Source organism: Canis lupus, chromosome 2 (assembly GCF_003254725.2).
Source record: "Canis lupus dingo isolate Sandy chromosome 2, ASM325472v2, whole genome shotgun sequence".
Lineage (NCBI taxonomy): Eukaryota > Metazoa > Chordata > Mammalia > Carnivora > Canidae > Canis > Canis lupus.
Window position 1 is genome coordinate 81,737,292 of NC_064244.1, and position 19,647 is coordinate 81,756,938.

The 19,647-nt window shown below is 48.6% G+C and overlaps 1 protein-coding gene and 1 long non-coding RNA gene across 4 annotated transcripts in view; one reads left to right on the forward strand and one right to left on the reverse strand.

Moving 5' to 3' along the window:
- The window catches only part of KAZN (kazrin, periplakin interacting protein), a 1,011,580-nt gene that overhangs the window by 835,922 nt on the left and 156,011 nt on the right, over window positions 1-19,647 (reverse strand). The window lies entirely within an intron of this gene.
- Window positions 995-2,887, forward strand: LOC125754602 (uncharacterized). Its single transcript, XR_007409252.1, has 3 exons — window positions 995-1,250; window positions 1,775-1,892; window positions 1,977-2,887. It is a non-coding gene; the product is annotated as an uncharacterized LOC125754602 (long non-coding RNA).

Here is a 19,647-nt window from a genome sequence, read left to right on the forward strand (position 1 = left end):
GGCGGTGCAGGTAGGAGGTCAGACTTGGGCGGCCCAGAAGGGACGCATCCGAAGGGAGGCTGAGGCTGGAAAGCATTCTTTTTTTTTTTTAATTTTTATTTATTTATGATAGTCACAGAGAGAGAGAGAGAGAGAGAGAGGGGCAGAGACACAGGCAGAGGGAGAAGCAGGCTCCATGCACCAGGAGCCCGACGTGGGATTCGATCCTGGGTCTCCAGGATCACGCCCTGGGCCAAAGGCAGGTGCCAAACCGCTGCGCCACCCAGGGATCCCATCGAAAGCACTCTTGGCACAGCAGAAAGGACGTTCGGGGTCGTAGCAGAGCATCAATGACAAGAAAGAAGGTGGGTCACAAGTGCTGGGGGGCACCTCCCGAGACTTCAAAAGGAGCGAGAGAACCGACGGGAGAAAAGGATTTACACACACTCACGCGCGCACACACACCCCCTCAGAGAGGAATCAAAGTCCCTAAGAAGTGAGTCTATACCTGGCTGCGCTCAAAAGGAGCTTCAGGGGCAGGTGAGTTCCCAGAGCATCGTGAGGGCTCCAAGCGGATGAGTGGAGCGCGGCCACCACGAGAGGCCCCGAGCCCCCGCCGTTCGCAAAGCCCCCTGCGCCTCCGCGACGCGTTCCCCCCACAGGATGGACTAGAAAGACCAGACCAAGTGCCAGGGCCTCACTGGGGATTGACCGCCGCCCATCAGGGCGCTGCACTCTCAGATCATCGCTCGGGGTCCTTGGTACCAGGCCCGGCGTCATCTGCGAGGGGGCACCGCTCGGCCTCCTCCTCCCTGCAGTCCGCCGGGGCTTCAGCCCTTGACTTCAAAGGCCAAGACGTGGCTCACAGATGCAGGCACGGCCCCGGGCTGCCGATCGCTCCTGGGCCTGCCTGTGCAACACTCACACACGTGACTTTTTTTTAAAGCATCTTAAAATCCTATGGCACAAGGGGCGCGTATCCAGCCACGCTTGATGGAATTAGAAATATGTTGGGGTTGGCACATGCAAAGCTGCGTGTTCTCCTTCCTGCCAAAGATGGGAGATGATTGACGGAATGGGAACAGGAAGCGGGCTTGCCAGAACGGATCTAAAACGGGCCGGGCGTCCTTGGTGGAGCGGCGGCGCTGTACTTGAGAAAAGGAGCAAACACGAGTGTCCGCACGGTTCCCGGCTCCTTCTAGTCACTTCGGGGAAACGCGCGAGGACGGGGCACACACGGAGTCCAGTTCCACCCCCGGGAGATTAGCTGGGTATGTTGGAAAGTGGGGTGACCGTCGCCCGGGTCGGGTCACCAGAGAGCATGCGCAAGGTGGCCCCCGGCCTGCCTCCTGCTAGAATGTTCTGGGGGCAGCACAGCCGCTTAGACATGGTTCGGGTGATACGTATTGATGGCTCGTCAATGCTGCATGCCAGGCACTGTGTTAGGGACGGGGGGTGGGAGAATGGGGGGGCTCGGGGCAGGCAGGCCATGGCCTCATCCTCTGAGTTGCCTCTGATGCAGCAGGGGAGGGGGCAGAGAGGGAAACAGGGGCCACGCTACTCTACCGTAAGAACTGTTTCGGTGGCAGGTCCAGGGGTCACGCTGGAGGTGAGCCTGCCCCAGGCTTGGGCTGGGTGACGGGAAGGTGTCTCAGACGTTCAAGCTAAGAACCGAGGGTCCATAGCAGATGAAGAAGTGATGGAGCCGGAGTCCTGGCGGGGGGCAGGGTGGTGGCGCTCACAGGGGCCGCGGGCCGTGGCAAGCTCCTGGAGCACCGTACGGTTGTGCCCCTAGGGTGCCGGCGGCGAGAGGAAGGGGCAGGAGATAAAGCCACGGGGGCCAGGTCCTCCCGAGCCACGGATGCCCAGCTAAGAAGCCTGGGCTTCACCCTGAGGGCAACAGGAAACTGCAGGTGTGCCAGGTGGGGGAACCTTGGATGAACATGTGGAGTTTTGTGTGTGTGTGTGTGTTTTAAGATTTTTAAAATCTATTTTAGAGAAAGCAGGAGAAAGAGAGAGAGATCACAAGCAGCGGAGAAGGGCAGAGGGAGATGCAGACCCCCCCACTGAGCAAGGACCCCCCCCCACCACCGCACGCAGGACTCGATCCTGGGTCCCTGGGATCATGACCTGAGCCGAAGGCAGACGCTTAACCGACTGAGCCACCCGGGCGCCTGACCATGTGTTTCAGAACGAATAGTCTGGCTGCAATGTGGAGGGTGAGGTGGAGATGGGTCAGATACACACAGATTCAGAAATTCAGCAGACAAGGGGCATTAGAAATCTTGCCCGAGCCCCTGGCCTTGTATGTGAGGCACAGAAAGAGGACGAACCCGCTCAAGCACGTAACGCTGGGTTGTGCTAAGCAGGCCAGGCGGGTCTCGGATTCAGGTGCACAGACTGCATTTACGGAACTGAGGAGTCGCCGTGTCCCCTTCCCGCTTGGAAAGTCACCAACAGGCACATTTTCTCTGGGGCACGCAGCCCAGCACGCCGAGCTCAGGGGTTTACGTGCCACGGTCTGGCGTAGAAAGGGCTCCCGCCCACGCTGTCTCGCAGGATCATGAGCATCTCACACTCCCGACCCGCGCAGCCTTGAGCGGAAGCTCGCCTGAGACCTGCAACACGGACACGGGGAGCCAAACCTCTGCCTTGAGGGGCCCCCCAACCCCCCAGACATGCTGGTCTCAGCCATTCCCCTCCCATAAGTGCAGGTCTGCAAAGGGCCCAGGAGCAGCGTGAATTTTACTAGGTTTTCCTGCCGCAGAGGGGGATCTTGATGCAGGAAAACCAAGCAGGCCAGAAAACCTGGGGCTAGTGGGTCTCACTGGGCATCCAAGACACTGACGGGCACTGAGGGGGGCACTTGACGGGATGAGCACTGGGTGTTATTCTATATGTTGGCAAATTGAACACCAATAAAAAAATAAATTAAAAAAATAAAATAAAAGACACAGACTGCTGGCTCGGCTGCTCCTGTCGGCTCCCACCCACGCTGGCTCCAGGGGCTGAGTTAGGACAGCGGGGACTGAGGTCACTGACCAGAGGAAGGCTGTTCGGCTCGGGATACGCCAGCCCTCTCGCCTGGGCCCCACGTGAACCGGGGGGCGAAATCCCCCATACGACAAGCCAGGCAGCGGGCTGGGATGAAGGGGGTGCCGGGTCGGGGGACGGCTGATGTATTATTGGAGAACTGGGGGGAGAGATTTATTCTGCACGCACCGACCCCGCTGACAGTTGGCCAAACACCTGTGCACGGGCGGGGGTTGCCAGGTTCCCATTTTAGGACAGCCGGGAAAACCTCCTCGCCCTCAGATACGGCCCCCACGCCTCCTGCGATCCCACCCGCTGGAGACCCGCTTGGGTTGATCCGCGTCACCACGATGAGAATACCTCTCCGGGAATATAAGGGGTCACGAGCACTGGGTGATATGCTAGATGTTGGCAAATTGAACTCCAATTAAAAAAAAAAAAATAAAGGCAGTGAACCTACAAAAAAAAGGGGGGGCTCACTAGCCATCATCAAACCCTAGCAGGAGCAACTGAAAATCAGATTTACTCTCCATGCCAAGCCCACTGAGGATGAAGGGGTTGGGACGTGGAGAGAGCAGAAGAGGAAGGGGGCATTTGGGGGCCGGGCCCACGGAGGGAGGCGTTGGGCAGCAAAATCGTGTAGCCCTGGAAGGCCGGGGAGGGGGCGCGGGCTGGAGGTGGGCTGCGAAAAGGGATGGGATCATTCCAGAGGGAGCACGTTAAGCAGCCACATATGGACACAGACTAGCTTTCCTGGAGGCTACTTGTTCTAAATATATAACAAGTCTGGCTGAGCCCCTGCCGCCCCCACAGCTGTCGAATCCATTTCCTAGGGCCACCTGGGGATTATGGAGACAACATCCCTTTGTCTTCCCCGGAAACACTGGGAAGGAAGCTTGGTCAGAGTCGCTTTGGGTTTTGCCCGGGAGGTTTGGAGAATCCTTAGAAACCCCTCAGATTCCCCAGTGAGGAGGGTTTAGGTCCTTCCTTCCCCGGGCCTGGTTCACTGCCGGCAGGACGGAGAATTCAACGTGAAGCTTCCTTCTACTTTTCCAATCGTGGGTTGTTTTTCCCTCTAAAGTACTACGTGGCTGTGTCCTGGGGCCGAAAGCAATTTCAAGCATTTTATTCCAAGAGGATGGGAGAGAGGGTGAAGGAGGAGGTCACTTCTCTGGTTAAAAATACCCCTTCCGTGACCTCCAACCCATCCCTGCTGTCAGTCCCTCACACACTCGTCGTGAGAGCCGTGGCATCCCACGGAGACTCTTTCACCAGGGGCAAAGGTGCACAAGCGTCTGTAGCAACTCAGAGTCTTCCAAGAAACTCAAAGACCCTAACTCCCCTGATCTCACAGAACCCTACGGGACTGTCTTCACTGAACGGGGCAGACCACTGTTGGGTGGTTGTGATCAGGCCGGGATAACGAAGGGGATGCTTGGGTCCTTGGCTGTGTTCCATGCGGTCACTGGGGACAGGGGTTCCCGGGTGAAGCCATTCTTCAAGACCCAATAATGGGGCACCTGGGTGGCACAGCAGGTGGGGAGGCCGACGCTTGGTCTCGGCTCTACTCTCAGGGTCGTGGGATGGAGCCCTGCAAGGGCTCTGTGCTCAGGGTAGAGTCTGCTTAAGTGTCTCTCTCCATGGGCCCCTTCCCCCTGCTTCCTGGCTCGTGCTCTCTCTCTTAGAAATCGATAAATGTTTAAAAATACAAAAACAAAAGCAGAAAACAAACAAACAAACAAAAAAACCCATAATAGGTTCTGGGCATAATATCCAGGCAAGGGATAGGTGGGACCCAGAAACACAGAGTTCCCAGGGCAAAGCTCAGTAACATCTGGATCAGGAACCAGGTAGCCAGAAGGAGAACAGTTCCACAAACATACCAAATCTCCTTCTACCCCAGGGCCTTTGCACACGCTCTCTCCTCTACATGTAATGTCTTCTCTCGGCTCAATATTACCAACACTCCAAGCGTCAGCCAAGGCAAAGCCTTCCCCAACCCCTTCCCAGCCTCTACCTGCCAAGTCAGGTTGGTTGTTTTTGTGATTCACACTCAAGTGACCCTACTTCCCCCCGCAGATTGCCTCTCCTGGGTCTCATGTAACTGAATTATGCCCTTTCCTCCCTGCCAGGCTGACCCGCCTAGAGGCCAAGGGTCTGTGTCTCCTGTGTGGTGTAGAACCCGGCACGTGGTGGGTGCTAAAAAGCAGAGCAGAGCATAATGTGTCACCACGAGACACGGAGGGACAACGCTACAGGAGTGCAAACAAGACCACACTCTGGGAGGAAAGGGAGAAATTTAATTCAGCTATCCAGTGCCATTCCAACTCAAACCACAGAGGGCTGAAGGAGACTTAACAAAAAATACATGCAACGCCCCCCCGCCAAAAAAAAAAGAGAGAGAGAGAGAGAGAGAGAGAGAAAAGGATAAAATAGTTTCAGGAATGAGGGCTAGAAGAAAGACCAAATCAGATGAACAGTAGGAATAAAGTGAAACCACTCAACTCACACAAACTAAAATGGCTCATTCCTTCAAGGACAAAGAAATTGGTGACCTGCTCTGAAAAATGACAAGCAGTACTGATTCCTGGAAACACCCACCGAATAGAATAGTCACGAGGTTAATATTAAGTCTTTGGGGGGAAAAAAAAAACCCACACCCTGTTATAAGGGTGGTAACGCGGTAGAAATAAGACCATATTTGCAGTTGGAACATCCAGGGCTCAAGGCCGAGGACGGCCACGATGCAGCCGGTTCCCCCGGAGCATCCCTTACACCCTGAGCTCCCGCCCGGGGACACGGTGAGGGGCTCCCCTCTTGCATCTGCTCCACAGGGAAGAGCAGGGAGATGTTCCCCACCACCTTCCCTAAACCAGATGGCCGGAAACGCTTTTTTTTTTTTCTTTTTCCCCATCAACGTATCCACTTGGGTGTCAAAATGCTCCTTAGGAAGGTTTTTAGAAGCGAAGTGGGTAACTGCTTGGATGCAGCAAATCATTTCCCCTCAGGAGGAGAGCAGCTGCTGAGGCCGGGCCCCTGCAGCCCTGGGAAGGGGCGATCCTGGGGGATTGGGGGGCAGTGAGGCCGGAGCCTGGAGTGCACACCCCCTTGGCTCAACAACATCACAATGTCCCCCGTTATGAGGCTCCCACTCTCCTGAAAGCCCCACAGCCTGACGCGGGACTCCTGGCAAATTCTTAGGGAGGTCGTTTTGGTCTGCTTGCCTGCAGGGTAGAGGGATGTTCCCTGCCCTGGGGGAGCCTTACCCCCGAGACTCGATCTGGGCCAACACGCAGGCTCCGGGAGCGTGCTGGGCAGAAAACGGACCTGGACGTGTCTCCACCGCCAGCCCCGGGACCCGGGAGCACATGAGGTTACAGGGCGAGGGGGAGCTGAAGGCGCAGGTACAGTGCAGGTTCCTAACTGGCAAGACAGTACCTGGATGGGCAGCGGGCCCAACGTAATCAAAAAGGATGCGTACAAGGGCAGGAGGGGCCGGAAAAGGCATTGGGGGTTGGGGGGTGGGATTTGGGGAGCGGTGGGAGTGATGGGACGAGGGAAGGCTTCACCCACACGCTGACTCTGCAGCTGGGGGCAAAGTCAGGAACGGATGCAATCCCGAGCCCAGGCAAGGGAGCTGCTGACGCTTGCTTTTCGTCCAGGGAGACCCAGGTCCAGGCTCCGACCTACAGACTGTAAGGTAATAAATTTGGGTTTCTTGAGTCGATGAACTCGTGATGCCTTGTCCCAGCAGCTGTCAGGAACTGAAGGGAGCTGCCGGCCCCGAAGTCCCAGCCTTCGTGACCGGACCTGGAGGCCGCAGTCCTCGAGATGCAGCGGGAAGTGGTGGGGGGGGGGACTAGGACCCCATCCGATGTGACCTGTCCCTACAAGGAGACCCTGGGACGCTGACACACACGGGGAAGACCACGTGAGGACGTGGGGACAAGATGGCCAGCCACACGCCGGGGTGGGGGGGCCTCAAGAGGAGACCAGGCCTCCGACCCCGAGCCTCAGACTCCTGGTCTCCAGCGGGAGGCGACGGGCCAGCCGCGGCTTGGGCGGCTCGGTGTGCGCTGCTCCGTTAGGCAGCACCTGCAGGTTAATGCAGCAGCCACACGGCGCCACACATGGGGCTGCAGAGAATCCAGCCGGGGACCCCGGCGGAGGGCCCTAACCCGGGCAGAGGGCCTGTTGATGCCCCCGGGCAGGGCAGCCCGACGAGCGGCGCAGCCACTGGACACAGGACGCCAGCAGTGGTCTGCAAACCAGAAGACACAGGGCCGGGGAGCAGGAGCTGAGGCCACCTCCCTCCCGGGCTTGTTTCATCAGGGACTGGTCGAGCGGCAGTGATTCCTTTGAGCAGCTCAGGGGGGCCGTGTGGGGGGCACGTCTATGCCAGGTGCCCCGTGGGGCTTCCCCAGGACACTGGATTTTGCTCTGTTCAAACTTTGCTCTGGGACTAGCGGCTGCTTCTCTCCTTGACTTAGTTGGTAGACGTCCCACGACGTAACACCCCATTTGTATGAACACCACAACCTCGGTCACCAAAGTTGGTAAGAATCAAGCTCTATCCCTTTTTTAAAAAAAAATATTTAATTTATGTATCCATGAGAGATGCAGAGAGAGAGGCAGAGACACAGGCAGAGGATGACGCAGGCTCCACGCAGGGAGCCCGACGTGGGACTCGATCCCGGGACCCCGGGCTCACGCCCTGGGCCGAAGGCAGCGCTGAACCGCTGAGCCACCCAGGGATCCCCTCCATCCCTTTTTCATCTTAAGTTATTAAAAGGAAAGTTCTCTTCTAGTTCGGGAGGTTTGGGGATTGCCAGGAGGCGCATCTCTAACCTGCGATGATTACTAATCGCGAGCCGACGCCGCGGGGCCGGGCGGCCGCATGGAGGGGGCAAGGTCCTGCTAAGCAAACGCCAAGGGTAAACAGCGTCGCAGGAACCTGTTTCACCTGCTCAAGAGAACAAACGGGCCTCAAGTAACTTAGCGCCGCTCATCTGCATCCCGACACTTAACCTGCCTTTATAATTAGGTTTATTTATGTATTAAAGGAGACTCACCCAAAATTCTCCATAAAATTAGTTCTGATTAAACAATGTATGTCCCTTAGGGATAAAACACAGATCATACCAATGCCCAAAGAAGAAACTAGAGATCGTCCATAACAACGCCACCTGCAAATAAGTACCAGTCATCGTCTCTCCTCCACTTCCACCCCACTTGCCTCCCTCCCCCAACCTTTGATGGACGACGTCGGAGCCAGGTCGACCCGGATTCTAATCCTGCCTTCACCACGTACTTGCTGTATCATGGTGAGCAGATTTTCACCTACACAGGGAACTAAGAGCAGTGTCCACTTTACATGCTGTCATCCAAGGTGATGGGCCTCTCCTCCACCTGCAGCGCCCTGTGCAGAGCAAACACCCCACAAATGCTGCTGCGGGGCTTCGGAGCTGCACGGGAGGCGTTCGTGTGGCAGCTGCTGCTGCTGGAAAGGTCTGCAGAAGTCCAGTCCAAGTCGGCCGGCCGGCCCGGGCATCCGGGAGCTTGCAAATGGGGAGAATTCCAATATCCCTCCTTGATACGAGTGGCTTCAACTGTTTGTATAAAGAAGAACGCTATAGGTCGGCAAATCGAACTCCAGTTTAAAAATATACAAAAAATAGGGCAGCCCCGGGTGGCCCAGCGGTTTAGGGCCACCTTCGGCCCAAGGCGTGATCCTGGGGTCCCGGAATCAAGTCCCACGTCGGGCTCCCTGCGTGGAGCCTGCTTCTCCTCTGCCTGGGTCTCTGCCTCTCTCTCTCTCTCTCTCTCTCTCTCTCTGTGTGTGTGTGTCTCATGAATAAATAAATAAAATCTTAAAAAAATACAAAAAATTAATAAAAACATAAATAATAAATAAATAAATAAATAAATAAATAAATAAATAAATAAATAAATAAGATGGCTTAGGCTGAACCCCTGCCTTTCCTCTGGGAGTCTGGGATCTGGGTACGTGCCAGGGAGCAGGTGTGCCTGCACGAACAGCCCCCATTAAAAACCCCCAGGCACCGAGCCTCTGAGTTTTCCCGGTTGACATTCCACACAGGTTGTCACTAACTCATCGCCAGAGGAAGTAAGTACAGGCCTCGCGGCTCTACCGAGAGGGGCCCTCTTGGAAGCTCGCCCCTGGTCTCCAAGATTGTGCACCACGCACTTTGTTTCTGCGCTGATTTTGCATCGGATCCTTCTGCTGTAATAAATCATAGCTATGGGGACAACTACACCCAAGTCCCATGTCTGGGGGTAGAGGAAAACCGTCACACCTTGGGGTTCTCTTGGGGACCTCCCAACACGTGAACATGTCTCTGGAGTTGGGCTGTGGATTCTAAAATTTTCTTTTTTTTTTTAATTTTTATTTATTTATGATAGTCACAGAGAGAGAGAGAGAGAGAGGCAGGGACACAGGCAGAGGGAGAAGCAGGCTCCATGCACCGGGAGGCCGACGTGGGATTCGATCCCAGGTCTCCAGGATCGCACCCTGGGCCAAAGGCAGGTGCCAAACTGCTGCGCCACCCAGGGATCCCGATTTTTTAAAACTTTCTTTTTTTCTTTTTTTTTCTTTTTTTAAATTTTGGGCTGTGGATTCTAACACCACTTCTCCTACCTATTGCCTCAGGTTCCTGGCAGGACTCAGAGGGCGGAGGGCTGCTTCCAGTGCAGATCTAAAGAGCCTTCAGTAAAGAGCTATTGTTAAGGTGTGAGCAGGGTCTAAGGAAAATGGTGGGGAGCTAGCGCAGGATCCTGGGGCCAGCAGGGGCTACTTGTGACAACTGGAGAAGTGGCAGGGGTCAGGAGCAGCGGTCGGTAATCATCACTATTATTATGTTGACTACAGATGTGGCTTTCATGTGATTATTTCTCTGCTGCTTTACAGCCATCCCCAAATAATATTCACTCTAGAAAGAGAAGGAAAGAGGGAGGGAGGAAAAGAGGTGGGGAGGGGGGAAGGAAGGTAGGAGGAAGGATCAATTCTTGGCTCTTTATATTTTGATTCTTCTCTTACCCTGTCCTTATACAGGTGTTTCCAGAATCTTATACCCAAGGGCCATCCTGAGATGCGAGCTCCAGTTGATCAGCAAAGGGCCCTGACTGCCTTTATGTTCATCCCATGGCGCAATTCATGCCACCTCTCTTGGCAGCGTTGTCACGAAGCGGCTGCCCCGTCAAATCCCAAGTGAGGTTGAGGCCTCCTCTCTTCCCCAAGCCTGAGCCTGGGCCCCAAACCCCGAACCCAAGTTTAAGAGAAGACGGTAGACTGCCCTGCGTGGTGGGCGAACGGGCAGGTGTGATTTCTCCTGGCCCTCTGAACTCCCTGTGTGGGGCACTGGCTACCTAGCACGCAGTACTTTATATAAACCCTGCTCCCCCTCCTCCCTCCACCGCGCCCCCATTCATTCCCCAGAGAGAGTGGAAGCAGGAGGTATATACATGAGACTATAAATTGAAGTAAATCAAAGACAGGCCTTGGGTAATGAGGCAGCTGGGAGCCCCAGGGAAGCTCAGAAGTGTCCAGAATGCTTGAGACGTTGGTAAGAACTGAAAGGCCCAAGTCTCCCAAGAGGGGAGGCCAAATGGCTCCAACCCGAGAGCAATAATGAAGGACAAAATCAGGTAAAGGAGAGATAAAGGGCAATACATCTGGGTAGCCGATGCCGGAGGGCATTTTGAAGGGAAGCCAGAGGCAGAAACACAGGGAGAAGAGAGCCAGCTCCTCAAACTCCCCGGTTGCCCACAGCAACCCGCTTCCTGGCGGTCATTTACATAATGTTGCAATTGTCACTGCCACCGCCTGCTCCTGCAAAGGGAGGCCCCGCATCAGAGGACACACTATAACCGCGCAGGTTCATTCAACTCTCATTAACCACTGGCCAAATAAAACCCACTTAATCACCTACTTAACTTGGACGTGGAGTACAGAGGTCTATTTTGTTTGGAAGGAGCTTCCGAGGAGCAGCGGGCCACACCCCACACCCTCACGGCCAGGGACTGGCCTGCGCCCATGGGCATGGGCCCTCCTGGAGCCCCAGGGAAGGTGGGCAGCGCCCCGCAGGGTGGCCCTCGCTCGGGCTCTGGGCTGGAGCACGCCAACACCGCCGAGCCTCCCTTTCCTCTCCTGTAAAATGAGGAGAAGAGAGAATCCAACGTGTAAAACCATGGTGAGGATTAAGTGAGATGATGCAAACGTCCTGGCACATTCCATCAACACGAATGGCCAGTACCTTGACTATTGGTGCCACTCCTGTCACCATGACGCCAGGTCGCGACTCTAAAGACAGTACTTTCATGTCCAAGATAACACTCATCTGAGCAACGGATTTAACTCCTCTGCCTGAATCTACTGATGCCTTCAAACAGCTTAACTGAGCTTTTCTGGATATTAACACAGCCTGCTGGCCAAGATAACCACATCCAAGGGCCAGATTTGGCCAAATGACTGCATATGAGAGGCAGCGAGGCATTCTAGGATCCAGTTTCAATTCACGAAATAGGGAGCAAAGAAGATCTTCACTGGGAAGAGTTCCCTCTGGGTCAACACACACACAAACACACGTTATTCTGTAATGGGAGCTGTTGCCTGCTTCTATTAGTGGGTGCACAATATGAGTGTTCCTTAGGTAAGTAGAAAACCTTTGAATCAGGGAAATCAAATTTCTCTTCTGTCTCTTACTTTCATCATCCTACCGTACAACTGTTACTTTCAAGTTCATGCGATGGTCCTAAATGGCTACCAGAGCTCCAGCCATCACAACTAACATCCCAGGCATTAGGATATGTGCAAAAGGTAGGTGATAGTATGCAATGGTCACTCACCTGGTGATCTCTGCCCTAGTAGAAGGAGCCTGAGGCCAGAGCTCCTTCTCACCTTTACAACTGCAGTGGCCTAACTAGCTTCCTCCCTCTAGCAGTTTTTTTCCAATCTATGCTCCACAGCACTGACTGCAGACTCAAGTCCATCTACACTTTCCTACTCCCACCTGCGCAGAAGTTGTCCCCCAACAGGAACTCTCTTCTCCTTCACCTCTAAAGGTCAAATTCTCACCATCGTCTCCAATGACACTTGCCTGATCAGAAGTGTCACCTGAGACTTAGTAAAGACACCGCTTCCTGCCCTGGACTACTGAATTGGAATCTCCATGACAGGAGCCTGGGAATCATTGTTCCCCAAAAACTCCGGGTGATTTTCTAAGGTAGAAGTAGGTCAAGTTTTTAAACACACCGGACTCCCCATCACAAATATGGATGCTCCTGCTTCCATTTCAGAAGGTCTGAGATAAGCCTGGTGGGGCAGTGGAGGCGGGCAGGGGCGGGGGGCGGTTATTCACATTTTGAACAAACCCCTTGAGCAATGGTGATGACCTCCAGAGTCTGAGACCCTCTGCTCCTATGTTTCAGCTTAAATCCTACGTCCTTCCTGAAGTCTTCCGAAAGTCTTCCCAAATCAACTGGAGCTCGTGTGTCCTCCCTGTATTCTGAGGGTGGTTCTGAGAAATAACGTCGCAACGTAAACAGCGCCCTCCATGTAGCAAATGCTCAATACATGTTAACTATTGATCGCTTGTCTAGTTATCGTCCTTTCCAAGCAAGTTAATCATAGCACCTCTTCCACTCAACGCTTAGCTATTGCATCAAATCAAAGAGGCTGTATTTTCTGATATTTGCTTGTGGATCCAGAATAATTTTTATATTTATATCACTGATAGCAGTTCAAAGTTCCCTACTTCTCTCCTATTCCACTTTTATAAGACTGTTTCTATGATGAAGGTCAAATATCGTCCCTAAAAAAATTATATGAGTAAATATATGGACTTGTTATCATCGTAAAGTACACCTGAATGACAGATAAAGTGAAGTTTGTCCTGAATTACTGTCTCCCCATCCCAATCTTCTCCAAACACTACTATCACTAGACTAACTCATATAAAATTGCCAATATGCTAGCGTGTTTAGTCCATAAAATAATCTTATAGATTCCCTTAATAGATTGATGCATATCCTTTCAGAATGCTCTCCTATGCTCACTAGGTTTGGTAGTTTCAAAATATGGCTATAAATTATTTGATACCCCTGCCATTAAGAGGTAGAGTCTACATCCTGGATGGACTTCTTGCTGCTTAGATGAAAAAGTTTTCGTAATTCACGCTGTGTGACTTGCAAGGCTAGGTCATGAGGGACCGCGAGGCTTTGCTTATTGGCTGGAACACTCACCCTTGGAGCCCTAAAGCCACCATGCATGTAGGTAAGGTTGCCATGTTGTGAGGAACCCAAAGCCACATGAAAAAGCTATAGGAAATCAGAATATGCCACCCTAAAACACACCCCTTTGAAGACAACTGAGAAATAGCAGACGTGCCTGTGCACACAAAAGCTCTCTGCTTTCCCTTCCATCTGCAAAAACAACACGCTACTCCTAATCCCCAGAAACAACTCTAAGGTTACTAAAATAGCCCTTATTATGTCTCATTAGTTTCCCATACATATTTCCCTCCCCCACCAGTATGTCATGCCTGAAAGTCTAAAAACTTCCTTGTCCTTCATCTTGTCACTGCCATATAAATTTACTGTCCTTCATTAGGATGCTATGTAAGCCCCAAGCTCTATCTAAATGCCCCTTAGAGTTACTCGTCACTGAGCTCCTCCCACGTGTATGCTCACTGCATGTGTTCATAAACTCTATTTTTTTCTTGTTAAGCTGTGTTTTGTAAGTTGAGTCTGCAGGGCCCTCAGCCAATGAACCTAGGAGGGTAGAGAGAAAAGAGCTTTTCCTCCCCGGCAGGGCCATGTGTACATGCTCCAGCCCCTTCAGATGGGCTCCAACCCACCAAAACCCAGCCTTTGAGTTATTCTCAATGCTCTCACAACCCAATATGTGAATGAAAACACTTCCAGATGATTCCAGCCCCCAGCCAGAGTCCAGTATAGCCTTGCAAGTCTTCTGACCTGAAGCCCCAGATACTGTGAAGCAGAAGCAATCACTGTCTAGACCCTTTATCTATAGACTCCGTGAGCATAATAAAATGAGATCTTCCTAGGCCACAATATTTTAGATGCTTTGTTATAAAGCAATAGATAACTGCAATAGCAGGAAAGTATGCCTGGAGCATACAGCTTATAGGAATTCAACTACGAAGATTCCTAAAGAAAGAGAAAAGTAATTTTTAAAGATCCTACTTAAACCGAGCAGATGACTCCACTCAATGGTGGTTATATACAATGAGCATGTGCCTAGACAAGAGTGAGAATGAACTGGGAGATGTGGATCCTACTCCGGTGGTTCTCAGGCAGGGGAAGTACTGCCCCCTAGGGGGCATTTAGAAATATCTGGAAGAATGTTTCCCTGTGCAATGAAGGGAAGGGATGGTAAGCATCCAAGGCAGTGAGGCAAGGATGCTCGATACTCATCCTGCACAGGGTCACCCAACATGCACTGTCCTGACCTAATGTTTCCATGCTCCTGCTGGGAAACACTGTATGGTCTCAGCTTCGGAGGGCCTGTCACGGTGTGAGCATATTTATTTTTGCTTGAATAGGGTGGCCCCAAAATGCAAGCTGCCATCCTCAGTTTGGAAGAAATTGCCTGGAGAAACAGTAATCTGCTCCAACACAACGGGAAATAATACAGAGCTGCATTTGACTTAGTAAAGACGAACTGTCTGACTCCAACGTGGTTCTGTCTCAAGGGATTTTAGAAATAAATTTTGCCTGCATCCAATTGCCACCTTGCTCACAGACCTGTCTAGAACCTCATTCCCATGAGACATTCAGGTCTACTAGAGGGAAATATAAAAATTCTATAAATACAAATGCACAGAAATGTTTAAATTTTGTGGGATTTGCCTTTAAATTATAAACAGTGTAGACTAGTCATGTTATTTCTAAATGTTTTTAAAAACTAAAAATATGTTTTAGAAATGTTGTTATGTCAGTCTACAAGGATCTATTATACTGGGTACTCTGTAGTTAATTTACACATTTACATATTGATGGACATTCCGTTGTTGCTTTTCTTCCCCTAGTCTTTTTGCAATCACAAATAATACATTGGAGAAAATCCTTGCCCTTGAATATTTGACTCATCTGAATGCATATCCTTAGGACAGGTACCCCAGTGAGGAATTGCTGGGATGACTATTTACAACCTTAAGAGAGCCTGCCATATTGCCCTACAAAACGATTGAACCAATTTCCATTCTCCCATAAGTATTTGAAGATATCCTGATTGCCTCTGGATTTTTCCTGGGCAGTTATTCAAAGGTCCCAGGAAGAGAGGTCAGGGCAATTTATTTATCTGTCATATCAGGCAGAGAGCGAAAGAATTAGTCCCAATGAATTGAATTCAGCAAGTATTTAGTGTCTCCTCTAAAGCAAGCACATTGCCGGAGGGATCCCTAAGAGAGCTAGCTCAGCGCCTACACTTGAAGGGTTCACAGTCTCTTCCACAGACAGATTTCAGACTTCTGGCATTAGAACTGGAATAGGCCAATACAGAAGTTCTTGGTTCTGGACCTCTGAAGAGGGGGAGATGGCATGAGTCTATCGGGCCATGAAGCTTTCTGAAAGAAGATGTGCCCTGAAATGCATTTGAAAAATGTGCCCTTTAGTCACTTGAAGAGAATTCTGAATGGGAAGGGGACACAGAAACAAATGGCAAGAGAGAGGATGCAGAAGTAGGTCAGGGGGGAGATGGCACATGGAGATGCATGTGGCACACTGTGGGGGGCAGATGTCATCGTGGCTTCCATCCTGCTAACAGAGGGTGAGAAGGGAAGAAATGGAAGCACTTGCTGAAAGGCAGGCAAGTTCTTGCATATCAAAGAATATGCATAGCCAACACTGAATAACAAGACGTATCTAGTTCATAGAGATACCTGAAAAAGATTATTCCATAAATTGCATCTTTATTGATTTTAATAGCACAGAAAAATGAATTTTACAAAGTACATTACACAGCACTTATTTGTAAATCGATGCAAAAATTGCACAAATATGTTGGACAGCTACTCAACCAGGAGATACAAGGTTGAGGAGAGAAAACAGAGGACAAGAACAAGAAGCACGTTTTCAGTGTAAATAGATGATTATACTGTTATAAATCCTTTCAAAAAAATAAAATATGTGCATGTTTGCATATGAGTGTATATACATTTATGTGTGTATGTGCATTTACTACACAGTTAAAGAACATTAAACTCAAAAAAAAAAAAAGAACATTAAACTCTTACAAGAATTTACTACAACTTTAAAAACCACCTAAGAGCCCTTATTATAAATGATAATGATGGTAACCATAGTAACAATCATCATCACAAAAAAAGTATAGTATGTTTCCACAATTCTTGTAAAGTATTTTGACACTGCCAGTGTGATCTTTCATAATAATCTGCAAGGTAAGACAGAGAAGAAATTATAATTTTTTTGATCACCAAAGTAACAAACAAAGCAATATTAATTAGAGCAGGAGTTCTCACCTAGCCTAGATAGTCCTCCAAGTTCCACAGGGGAGAATCAGGGATTATTTTTGCATTTTTTAATTTACATGCTAATGTGTATGTGTGACCATGTGCATTTTTCAGAATGGGTTATAGATTCATTAGATGATCCATAAAAAAAAAAAGTTAAAAACTGCTAACATAGAAAAATAGCTGAGTCTGACATTAACAAAATGTTGACATTAACAAAATGTTTTGACATTTTTAAAAATGTTATCGTAGGACATATAATTGATGTCTTTTACCTGTAGCTACATAGATACATGCAAATAAAGTATTAGGCAAGACTCCTACTCCTGGCTATGATGGAGTACCCAGGGCAAAATTTATCTTCCTCTCTGATGACTAAAAACTGAATATATATGTGAATGTATATTAATGGTTTTTCAGACATTAGACAACAAGCAGCACAGGAAAATTACCCTCAAAAGAAGAGAAACAGGGGTGCCTGAATGGCTCAGTCAGGTAAGCATCTGCCTTTGGTTCAGGTCATGATCCCAGGATCTTGGGATTGAGCCCCACATGGGGCTTCCTGCTCAGCAGGATGCCTGCTCCCCCTGCTTGTGCTTACTCTCTTTCTCAAATAAACGTTTAATCTTAAAAAGAGAGAGAGAGAGAGAGAGAAATAAACAAGGTGGGCCCTATCATTTCTTTAGCTTACTTCCTGGAGATAGTTTCCAGACCAGAATCCAGTGAGAGGGAAACAAAAGGGCCTCGTGGTCCTGCTGAGTTGAAGAAACAAAGTGGTCCTCTTTGGGGAGGTCAAGGTGCCTGGGATTTGCATGACAAAATACCAAAGAGGAGAGACCTATAAGGCAGAGAACTCTAACAATTTGTAGAGGTTTCTGTCAAGTCTGCTGAGTGTTGATCTGTGCACATTTGGGAAGAAACTACTTGAGGCCAGGAAAGGACAAGCATGGTAAGAGGAGATAAAGCAAACCATTATGCCTGCATGGAGTTGAGAAGAATTCATGATTCCATCAGCCAATATGGAAACATGGGGCATTACACAGAATTCTTGACTAGGTGTTGCCTCAGCAGTAGGGACAAACTAGCCCTCAATTAAAGGTTGCTCTGGATCAACCAGAACTAGGGCTAAACGCCAACTTCAAAAGAATCAAACTGATTTCCGTAACTTGAATGTGTCCCAAGACAATATCCAACAGAAATTAAAGAATGGCAATATGGAATACAGTAAAATACAATAATCTAGCTGTCTATAATGTGATATTCACAACACCAGAATCCAATAAAAAGAAATGCAGAAATAAGAACTCACAACAAGAGAAAACTCAAATAATCTAAACAGATCCAAAAATGACAGAGATGATGGAATAAATAAACAGGATACTAAAATCGCTACTATAAATATAACCCATATGCCCAAAAAAGCAGAAGAAAACGTAAGTAAGAAATGTAAGCTATCAAAAAAGATTAAACTTCTGGAAATGAAAAATACAATATCAGAGATGGAAAATCTACTATCTCGGATTAACAGATTAGACATTACAGAAGAAAAGATTAGTGAACTTGAAGAGAAAGCAATAGAAACTGTCTGAAATGAAGTAAAGACACTGACAAAATAGTGGAGAGTGTTTCAGTAGGTTGTCAAGACAATAACTAGTGGCTGTCATACATGCAATTGGAGTCCCAGAAAAGCAAGGAGTGGGTAAATATTTAAAGAAATAATGGCCATTTTGTCCAATTCTGATAAAAACTATAAATCCACAAATCTAAGTAGCCCAACCATCCCCCCAAAACACAAGAAGAACAACACACCAAAGCCCATAATATCAAAATTGCAGAAAATTAATGATAAAGACAAAATGTAAAAGCAATAAGAGAAAAAAGACGCACGTATAGAGGACCAAAGATAATAATAATACAAAAAATTCTTATCATAAACTATTCAGGCTAGATGACAATGTAGTGATATCTTTAAAACACAAAGAAAAATATCTCTAAGCCAAGAATTCCAGAGAAAACCAAAATATCTTTGTAAAGTAATAAGACTAGATGGAAATTTGGATCAACATAAAAAATAATGAGCGCCAGAAACAGCAAATATGGAGGTAAGTACAGAAAGCATTTTTCTCACTTTTATAAATCTTTTAAAAAGATAATTAAAGCACAAATAACAATAATGGGTTGTAAAAATCAGACCATATATAAAATAATGAATGATTAAAATAGCACAAATCATAGATGGGAAGAAATGCAAGTACATTGTTGCAAAGTTCTTATGCCATAATATTATTTGACAGGACACTGTGATAAGCTGACGATACATATTGTGAACCCTAGAGTCACAATTTTTATGCTTTTTAATATATTATTTTTATACATTATAGGACAATAATGAATAGCTAATAAATTAAAGTGGAAGATAAAGTGGAACGATAAAGAAATACTTAATCCAAAAGAAATTAGGACAAAATATAAAATGAATGAAGATCAGATATGAATAGCAAGATGGTATATTTAAATACAACCATATCAATACTTACATTCAATGAAAGTGTTCTAAACACCACAATTAAAGGAGATTGTCAGACTGGCTAACATGGAAGATTCAACTATATTCTAACAGCTAAAAATCACATTTTAAATATAAAGACAGAAAAATGAAAAGTAAAAGGATGGAATATGATATAGCATGCAATCACTAATCAAAAGAAAGCTGGAACAGTGAAATTAATCTCCAAGTGCGTCTCAGATATTACCAGGGATATAGAAGGACATTTCATAATGATAAAGGGGCCAATTCATCATGAGGACAAAAGACTACGGGGACCTAATAACAGAACATCAAAGTAGATGGGGCATAAATGGTAGAACTAAAAGAAGAAACAGACAAACCCAAAGTCACAGAGATTCCAACATCCTTGGAATGATACAAAGAACTGATACAAAAAAAAAAAAAAAAACTGATCTTAAGAACTGATACAAAAGGCATGTGGGTGCTCAGTAAGGATGAAAGACATGAGCACTACTCTCAACCAACTTAACCAAAATGGCATTTACATATCACCCCACCCAACAGTAGCAGGATGCAAGCTCTTTTAAGTGTGCACAGAATATTTACCAAGAGAGA